This window comes from Emys orbicularis, chromosome 21 (genome assembly GCF_028017835.1).
Source record: "Emys orbicularis isolate rEmyOrb1 chromosome 21, rEmyOrb1.hap1, whole genome shotgun sequence".
Classification (NCBI taxonomy): domain Eukaryota; kingdom Metazoa; phylum Chordata; order Testudines; family Emydidae; genus Emys; species Emys orbicularis.
Window position 1 is genome coordinate 9,730,857 of NC_088703.1, and position 9,892 is coordinate 9,740,748.

At 41.4% G+C, this 9,892-nt stretch overlaps 1 pseudogene; it reads right to left on the reverse strand.

The window, feature by feature from the left end:
• Nucleotides 1-842: 842 nt before the first annotated feature.
• On the reverse strand, nucleotides 843-6,475 carry LOC135892891 (N-myc proto-oncogene protein-like; annotated as a pseudogene).
• Nucleotides 6,476-9,892: the final 3,417 nt, after the last annotated feature.

A 9,892-nucleotide genomic window follows, 5' to 3' on the forward strand; every position in this document is an offset into this window, starting at 1 on the left:
AAACATGAGATATTTCAAAATGCTATAAGCAGCAGCACTAAATGTACATCCTTGGAAGAAATTAAAAATGGAACTTTGCAGTTACCCAGTTCTATGCACCAAACATTAACAAATACATCAACTGGAAGAAACAGGCTAGGAAAAGGCATATTTAGTAAATTTCTTTACAAAAGTTTTCTTAGTTCAAAAAAGTGATACAGTAATATCTACTCCCAACTCTCAGAACTCATTTTCATATGAAAATATAAGTATCAAATGTAGTTATGTCTCCACATCATACTAAAGTACGTACTGTACTAATTCTTACCCTGCCTGTATAACAGAGATTAACAATATATTTGTATACAAAAACATGCTCCTCAAACATTGAGGTATTACTGAACTTAGGTATGAACTTCCAGTTGAATACTGGTAGCAAGAGCCACCTCTCATAATCCAAGATATGTACCAAAGGCAAGTGTGTACCTGGTGTTTACAGAAAATTCCCACAGAAGTACAAATGGTAACCCCTGAAGTTACATCTGGTAGAACATAAGCCCCATTCAAAATTAGGAATCAATGTTTTTAAACTCAACTAGGTGCCATCAGTAGCTCCAAATGCTCACAACTTTTAAAGAACATCTATAGTTCTTAAGAAGCAATATGAGGGCAGTGTCTCATTGTTTGGCAGCCTCCTTGCAAGAACATCCATGCGCTCTCTACCCGGATAATATAGTTCGTCAACTACTTCAAGGATTGGATCGAAAGTAAAACAACATTAACATCAAAAAACACAATTATTTTTTTAAAGAATCAAAAATGTGCAAAGTGGCAGTGACTGTCCAGGTCAGGTAAAAAAAAGTTTAGCAAGTCTCCATGTGTTCTATTTCCATTAGCAACTGCTGTTGTCTGGCTTGCAATTTTTCCTTTTCTAGCAATAACTTGTGTTCCTCTGCCTGAAGGGAATGGATATAATCAGTGGCTTTATTCAAGATGAGTATTTTTGCGGCTTTCTCATTTTTAACCAGTTCAGGTACATGGTCGCTTAATGTGAGGAAACTAGACCGCAGATCCTTATTCCGCTGACGTTCCAGACAATTGAGGCATAGACATTTGCTATCCTCTGACTCGGGGCACCTCATTTTTTAGCTTTTCCTGTGGCAGGGCATCTTCACTTTCAATGTATGGGGAAGGGGCGGTGTAGTAATAATGCTGGTGAATCGGGGTGCAATGCTTTAGAATAATAGTCATAACTGTCTTCTTGGAGGAAGAGTGCCTTTTCTCCACTGCCAGAACCTCAATGTCTTCCTCGTCATCCTCTTCCTCATCTTTAGAAATACAAAATATAAGATAAAGAAAGTAAGTTGTTCTCGCCAAAAAATATTCACACAGGACCTTGACATTTAAAAACTAGTAACATATCAACCTCAGCCTAGATCAATCCACACAAGCGGTCCATTTCCTGGACACTACTGTGCTAATAAGCGATGGTCACATAAATACCACCCTATACCGGAAACCTACTGACCGCTACACTTACCTACATGCCTCCAGCTTCCATCCAGGACACACCACACGATCCATTGTCTACAGCCAAGCTCTAAGATATAACCGTATTTGCTCCAATCCCTCAGATAGAGACAAGCACCTACAAGATCTCTATCAAGCATTCTTAAAACTACAATACCCACCTGCTGAAGTGAAAAAACAGATTGACAGAGCCAGACGAGTACCCAGAAGTCACCTCCTACAAGACAGGCCCAACAAAGAAAATAACAGAACACCACTAGCTGTCACCTTCAGCCCCCAACTAAAACCTCTCCAGCGCATCATCAGAGATCTACAACTTATTCTGAAAGATGATTCTTTACTCTCACAGATCTTGGGAGACAGACCTGTCCTCGCTTACAGACAACCCCCCAACCTAAAGCAAATACTCACCAGCAACCACACATCACTGAACAAAAACACTGACCCAGGAACCTATCCTTGTAACAAAGCCCGATGCCAACTCTGTCCACATATCTATTCAAGTGACATCATCATAGGACCTAATCACATCAGCCATACCATCAGGGGCTCGTTCACCTGCACATCTACCAATGTGATATATGCCATCATGTGCCAGCAATGCCCCTCTGCCATGTACATTGGCCAAACCGGACAGTCTCTATGCAAAAGAATTAATGGACACAAATCTGACATCAGGAATCATAATACTCAAAAACCAGTGGGAGAACACTTTAACCTGTCTGGCCATTCAATGACAGACCTGCGGGTGGCTATCTTACAACAGAAAAACTTCAAAAACAGACTCCAAGGAGAGACTGCTGAGCTGGAATTGATATGCAAACTAGATACAATCAACTCAGGATTGAATAAGGACTGGGAATGGCTGAGCCATTACAAACATTGAATCTATCTCCCCTTGTAAGTATTCTCACACTTCTTATCAAACTGTCTGTACTGAGCTATCTTGATTATCACTTCAAAAGTTTTTTTCTCTTACTTAATTGGCCTCTCAGAGTTGGTAAGACAACTCCCACCTGTTCATGCTCTCTGTATGTGTGTATATATATCTCCTCAATATATGTTCCACTCTATATGCATCCGAAGAAGTGGGCTGTAGCCCACGAAAGCTTATGCTCTAATAAATTTGTTAGTCTCTAAGGTGCCACAAGTAGTCCTGTTCTTTTAACATATCTGTGTGGATTCTCAGGACAAACAGCAATCCATAGGTTTTTAAGTGTTCAAGATATGCACTAAAAGCAACAATGCACTAATTGAGGATAAAAATAGGCTGCATATACTAACTATCTACAGATAGATGGAGATAGATAGTGCATACACTCACACCCAGACACAATAAGTGGGGATCTCTGCAAAATTTAAATTAGAACCATAAAACAGACAGTTTTCTGCACTTTCAAGTTGTACAATAGGAGGACACATGAAGGTGCAACCCAAATAAACACACTAGAGGAAACAGTATTAGAGAAAATGCCCTGTTAAAGTTGGTAGCAAAACATGTCTTTCATTTTTCCAGCAAAAGTGTGCTTTTTTAGTGTAAAACTTGCATGTTGAAGTGCTAAACACAGAGACAGCATGCATCAGTAAGAGTCACAGCTTACCAGTTGTGCATGTTCTCACCGAGACCTATAGTGATAACAGGTGAATTTTATATTACAGTAAGAGGTGTAACTGAATAATGCACAAGTTGCACTACCTGTCCTGCATCGTAGGTGATATCTTGTGCATATGTGTGATTAGTCTCAACATTAAATGTGCACTAGTGTACGAATTACTAAGGCAGAGTACAAAAGAATAGCATCTATGTGTAAGGACAAAATCAGAAAGGGTAGAAAGGCACAAAATAAGTTATGCATAGCAAGGGACAAATGTAATTGGAATTCTTTTTCCATATGGTTTACTGCAAAGAGTGTCATCACTCTGAATGCTTTAAAGGCACCATAACTTCCAAAATCAAGTGTTGGCTCTACATATGGCCATACATATGACACCACACTGTATTAAACACAATAAAAATTAATGTCATTGATTTGTTTGGCAGGACATGGAAATGAAGTATAAATTTCAATTCATTGTAAAACAATATAAAATCAATATTTGTAATACAGTTCAATAAGGTTTCATCTGGCTTTTTGATCAACCAAATTAAAAAGCAAAGGAAACCAACCAACCAAGCAACCACACTCAAGTGTCACTGTGCATTCTCCAAGGCAGTTTCTTCTCTTTCTTTGGTGCTTTTATTTTATATAAATTCAACCAGGAGCAGATTTTCAGATTAAACCAATATTGGAAAGTGTGGCAAACTGAGAGAGGGACCGAACCAAAATTCAAAATGACGTAGAGAGAATGAGAAATTCGACACTGGAGCAAATTTAGCCACCTATTGGACTGCTTACATGTATGGGCCCAGATATTGAAATGTATTAAGGTTCCTAACATCTACTGATTTCAGTGCGAGTTAGGAGCCTAAATAACTTTGAGGATCTTGACCATGTAATTACAGCACATACCTGGTCAGCAGCAGCTTATGTGGTGTGCCACAGTCACATGGATGTCATAATAGTGCTTGCATAATCTTAACTGGTTATCCTGGACACGACTGACTGAGAGGCCAGCTGCCTATCAGTACGGGAGCTCTTTGGAGGTCGGACTGGAGGAAGTATTAAACATGAATAAATTTGTGAGTAAGCAGGAGGTAACCGACAGAGGTAAGGGTCAGCATTGTATTCTCGATAGCCATTCTATAATCACAAACACATTTAGAAAGCATAGGCATACAGATAGATTAGCTGTAATGTTCTCCATTTATATGACCAGAACCTCAGCTGCTGTAAACCAGTGTCGCTCTGTTGACTTCCTTGTAGCTGTGTTGATTTACACCAGTTGAGGAGTTGGCCTACAGCCTCTGGACCTGGAAACTTTCCTTAGAATCTGAGTTTCTATTGAATGCAATGGGGGAGATCTTCCTTCTTTTCTCCCAGTTGTTTTATGTTTATTATGGGTCCTCATTTTGTGTCTTCTGCATCCATGGAGCCAACATCTAGCTGTGGAATCCATCAGAGATGGGGGAAATTAGAACAAAAAATGCAGAAGGACTTCTCCTCTAGCTGTCTAAATGAAGCTCTGCTAATATCTTAAATGCAGGATAAGAAAGCATGGGGTCACATTTCTTAGCAATACTAGTGCTCCTAATCCCACACTATCACTACTGTAGCTAGATGGGCAATGTAGGATAGTTATGATTCAGTTTGCATCTGGGTGTTAGAAGTGAAGGATGCAATTTGCATAAAGGATGGGCAATCACCTAACCTCAAGCAGTCTTTCCTGGGAAGGGGAAATCTTGTTAGTTCCTCCTTCATGCTTTGGAATGCTGTTACAATGGAGACAGATAAATATGGCATTTCAGAGTTCTTGTTAAATATTAAGTCTCCTGGAGAATTTCTGCCCACAGCTAAGAGATACATGGGAGATAAAATCCAGATTTTTTTAATATATCAGCTATTTCATAGTTTCATAGAGTTTAAGGCCAGAAGGGACCATTAGATCATCTAACCTGACTTCCTGTATTTCACAGGCCATTAAAATTTCACCTAGCAACCCTACACTGAACCCAAAAACTTGTCTTGGACTAAAACATTTCAGTCTTTAGGAGACTAAACTGTTGTGTGCCATAGGCAGAGAACAGGAGAGACTGCGGTTCCACCAATGCCTGAGGCCCTTGCAATGGTAGAGAATTGAATAGGTCAGATATACCCAGATGATCCTAGCAGGTGATCAGTGCCCCATCCTCCCACCCAAAGGTCCCTGCCAATCTGAGCAGGGGAAAATTCCTTCCCACCCACAACTCTGGAGATCAGTTGGACCCTGAGCATGTGAGCAGGACATCTAAGGAAACAGATTCTCTGAACCATCTTGGAGCACTGGTCCACCTTACCAGGTGTCCCTTCTCCTGCTATGGTCAATCCCTGATGCTTCAGGTGAAGGTTGGAGGGAACCACCTGACCCCATTCACAGCGTACATCTAGTCAATGGTACATGGGGGAGGGAAAGTCCTTTATGACCTCTACAGGCAACCAGATGAACTCTGTTCCATGAGTCTTCTCTGCAAGTATTTAAACGACCATAAAATAAGATTAAAGGCTTTCTTCAAAACAGGGGGCCTAAAGTTAGGCTTCTAAATTCATACCGATGTCTAAAAAAGTGGCCTGATTTTCAAGAGATACTGAGCCCCAAAAAGTTCCCAGCATAGCCAATAGGTACATGTGGGTGCTCAGGGTTTTTGAAAATGAGGCCCTGACTAAGCAAAACTCTTAAACATGTGCTTAACTTTAGGTCTCTTTGTTGGCTTAGAGTTAACCATGTGATTAGGATGCTGACTCAGGGCATAGGTGCCTTAATATGGATTTAGGAGCTTAAGTTTAGGCACCCAGTTTTGAAAATTTTGACCATAAATTATTATTCTGTATGCGATCAAAACTCTTGAATTGATAGTAAAGAGGGAAAGGAAGATTATTTTACGTGGGGATCTACTTGAAAGGAGCAAATTTTCTTCATTATGATTTCCCCGCAAACACATTGGGTAGTTCAGCAAACAAACCTGGTCATCAGGCGCAAGGAAGAGGATTTACATGATTCCCAGGTCTACTTCTCACAGTGTTTGGGCTCCTGCAGAATCTTTACTGGACAGTGAATTAAAGAGGCCGGCATCAATTTCTACTATCAGTGGTAACCAGCCGAATCCTTTTATTTAATTTCAGGTGTTTATAATGAGGTTGTTTCCCTCCTGGAAAATATGGATGACCAAAATAAGGGCAAAATTGCCCTCAGGATTGCCTTTATAGCTGAGACCAATCTGGCTAGCGTTGTGAGAGTTCTGCTAGAGAAACTGCAACAGGATGAGGTAGGGCAATTTCATGAAATTACATCTGCTTTCCATGTGTCCACACCAAATTCTACCTGACTTCATGGGGGTATAGGGGAATGCATGGGGGTAATTCAGTATAGAACTTGGCCTGGCGCACCATCAGTATAATCAGTATTCATCCTTCTGTCCTCAGGCATAAACTCAGAATGCAAAATGCTGTTATTACAGATCAGGATGATATAATGCTCTATAAAGAAAGCATTGTCCTTTTACACACAGTGGAGTACATGGGCTGGATATAGTAAAAGTACACTATAGGACTTGCAGTAAGCTCTTCCAATAATAATTTGCCCTTCTTTAGCATCTTCATCCAAAAATCTTAAAGCACTTACCTAATACTAATGAATTAAGACTCACAGCACCCTTGTGAGAATGGTAAGCATTATCCCCATTTATGGATGATTTGTGTCACAGGGAATTAAGTTACTTGCTCAACACCACTTAGCAAGTTAGTAAAAGAATGTGAATAAAACCCAAGTGAACTGACTCCCTGCTCTAAATCCTAGGCTCATTAATTATGCACATGCGCAGTAGTGCAGAATTCCGTCAGGAGTAATATTCAGATCCCTTTTCCATTTATTAATACTTGCATCCAACAAAGTCCATTTCTCTATTAAGGGCCAACACAGAAGGCATTTTAGTTTCAATTAAAGTACTAGAAGGCCAAGATAAGCAGTTCAGTTCAGAACTGAACATGGCCTCCTAGTACTTTAATTATTTGAATTACTCAATTAATTATGTTAATTAATTTGATTAATTACTTGAATTACATAGTGCCTATGTATTCGTAAGTTATCAGAGACAATTTTCAATTAAACAAATCCTCCTTACATTTAAAAATGAATGGAAGGAGCTTCTCCCCAGTGGAGCTGTCTGGTCTGATTGCAGTGGGCAGAAGCAGTCCTTGTCAAGCAGAACCACTGGAATGTTTGGCCAGTCAAGAGATCTGATTGGCTTTGAACATTCCAAAGTGCTTTATGGCCTTGGCATGCAGGTCACATAGATTTAGAGACTCACAGGAGACAGAGATGGAAAAGACCCATTGGATCATCCAGTCCATTTCCCTGCTAATGCAGGAGAATTCCCAGCAGTCATTTTTCACTGTTTGGGCCAAACTAATTTTAAAATCCCCTAATGACTGAGCTTCCACCACTTTCCTAGGAAGACTATGTCATAGCCTAATAGACCTGTCTCACAGTTGGGGCATTTTTCCTGGTATTAAAGTCTAAATTGTATGTCTTTTTTTAGTTTAATCCCATTACTCCTACTTTTACCTAAATGTATTATACTAAAAAATTCCTCTCCCTCCTTGGTGTTCACACCCTTCAGATAGGTGTATGGTATTATCATGTCTCCCTCATAGTCATCCCTTGGCCGCATCTGCCATAGGCAGCTCTTTCAGTCTGTCTGCAGAAGTAGAGGTCTGCTCGGGCCCAATTTTTAAGCCCAACCTGAACGGGCCCCAAGCCCACTCACCTCACCCTGAGAGGGTTGAATCATTTTCCATCCTGATCCCAACCCTTCCCCCCAAACCAGATTCTGCCACCACATCCTGCTCATGGGGCCAGCGCAGCGGCAACAATGTGCAGCAATGGCTTCATCCTCTGACACTGCCCCCTGCTGTGCTGGGTATGTGCTGCAGAGAGAGAGAGAGATGCTGTGACTCCTCGGCATCCTCACTCCACAGCGCATGCAGCGCAGAAAGGAGGTGGTGGCTGGCAGGAACATGCGGTCACGGTTGTGCCGATCCCATGGGCTAAAGGAGGAGAGCCGACCTGACCCGAGTCCAAGAGGGGTTTTCTCATCCAACCTGACCCTGACGCCTGTAGTCAGGTCCCGTAGGATTTGGGTCAGGTTGCAGGGCTCTATTCAGAAGTCAATTCTGCCACCCCCCTGCATTCTTTTTTTGCTCTCCCATGAATTACTTCCAATTTGTTGCACACTCTGGGAATGTGGTGCTAGAAAATGCAACAATCCAGATGCAGTCACACCTCAGCTGAACAGAGAGGAACTGGTGCCTTCCTGCTTTGTGCCATGATCCCTGTGTGTAAAAGACCCAACCCACATGGCTCTTTGTGGGAGCCATCACACCTTGCATATACAAGTTGACTTTGTTTTTCACTGTCACCCCCAGGGCACTTGTTGCTTCCCACTTTTCTCCCTCCCATTATGTCAGTTACTTCTACCTCCTTTCCAGATGTGCTAGTTGGCAGTTTTCTGAAATGAATCTTGTTCTCTGCTCAGGTTTTTAATTTCTCTGTGTCCCTCTTTAGTTTTTCTCTGTCCCAACTGATACCACAACTCCTCCATATTTAGTATCATCTGTGAATTTCTACACTGATGGACCTCATAAAAGACACCTTCGAGTGTGCGACTGTCAATGTAGATCTAACTACTGAGCTAATTTCCCCTAGGAAGTGTTGAGGACTTACTGCGGCAGTTGGGTATTTTGTACTTACAAATTTACAAATTCTGTCTGGAGTGGATAGAGCAAGGGCAAGGTGCTCATTTTTATTGTTTGTTTTAAATAAATGAAACTCGATAAGGGGGCAGTGAAGGGCGCTTATTCTGGCGCTTTTCTCTCCAGGAAGATTAAAATATGTAAATTGCTCGGCTGCTTCTGAAGTGCTGCTGAATGCAGTGATTGTGGAGGGCATGGCATGTTTTACACCAATTAAGCCAATGGATTAGTTGTGTGAGCATGCAGGCTGAGGAGTCAGTGTGGCCTAGTGGATAGAACTCTGGATAATGACTCAGGAGACATGGATTCTCTTCCTGGCCATGGACCTGCTCTGTTATGATAAGACTTGGGCTAGTCATTTCATGTGTGGATTGTAAACTCTTTAGGACAGGGGCTTATTAGCCAAATTACTGTGTGGTCATCAAGAAAACCTTTTTCCAATTGTTTATTCTCTTTTATGTTTTGTCCGCAGCGAGACAGAGTTGACATTTACTGTGTCCTGGAGAAAGTATTACAGCAGGACACTAGGGGCCTACAGAAATGGCTACTTAACAAAATAATAACCCTGGCCTCAAGCCACATGAGAGAGACTCAGGTAAGTTAGTTCTCCCGAGATACTAATCAAAGGATCCAAAGCTTTAACTAATTAAAACTCTCTTTTTCGGGGGGTAAACTATATACTGAAACGAAAATGTATTCTCCTGTTAGAGGCCCACACCTTCCTCCAGACCAAAGCCCAGGTCCTAGACAGCACTTGTGCACATGCATAGGATGGGAGAACTCACATGCAAAAGTTACACATGTGCTTAAGTGCTTTGCAGGATCAGGACCCGAGACACATGATATCAGACACAGAGAGAGGCCTATGGTTTCTTAACGAGCAAGTCTTTCCCGAAGTCTACTAGGGATTTCATTATTGATCCTGATGTTATGTGGAAGGCACTCTGATACTATAGCGATAAGTGGCAGTATAAAGCCCCAAGACAGACAGAATCTGA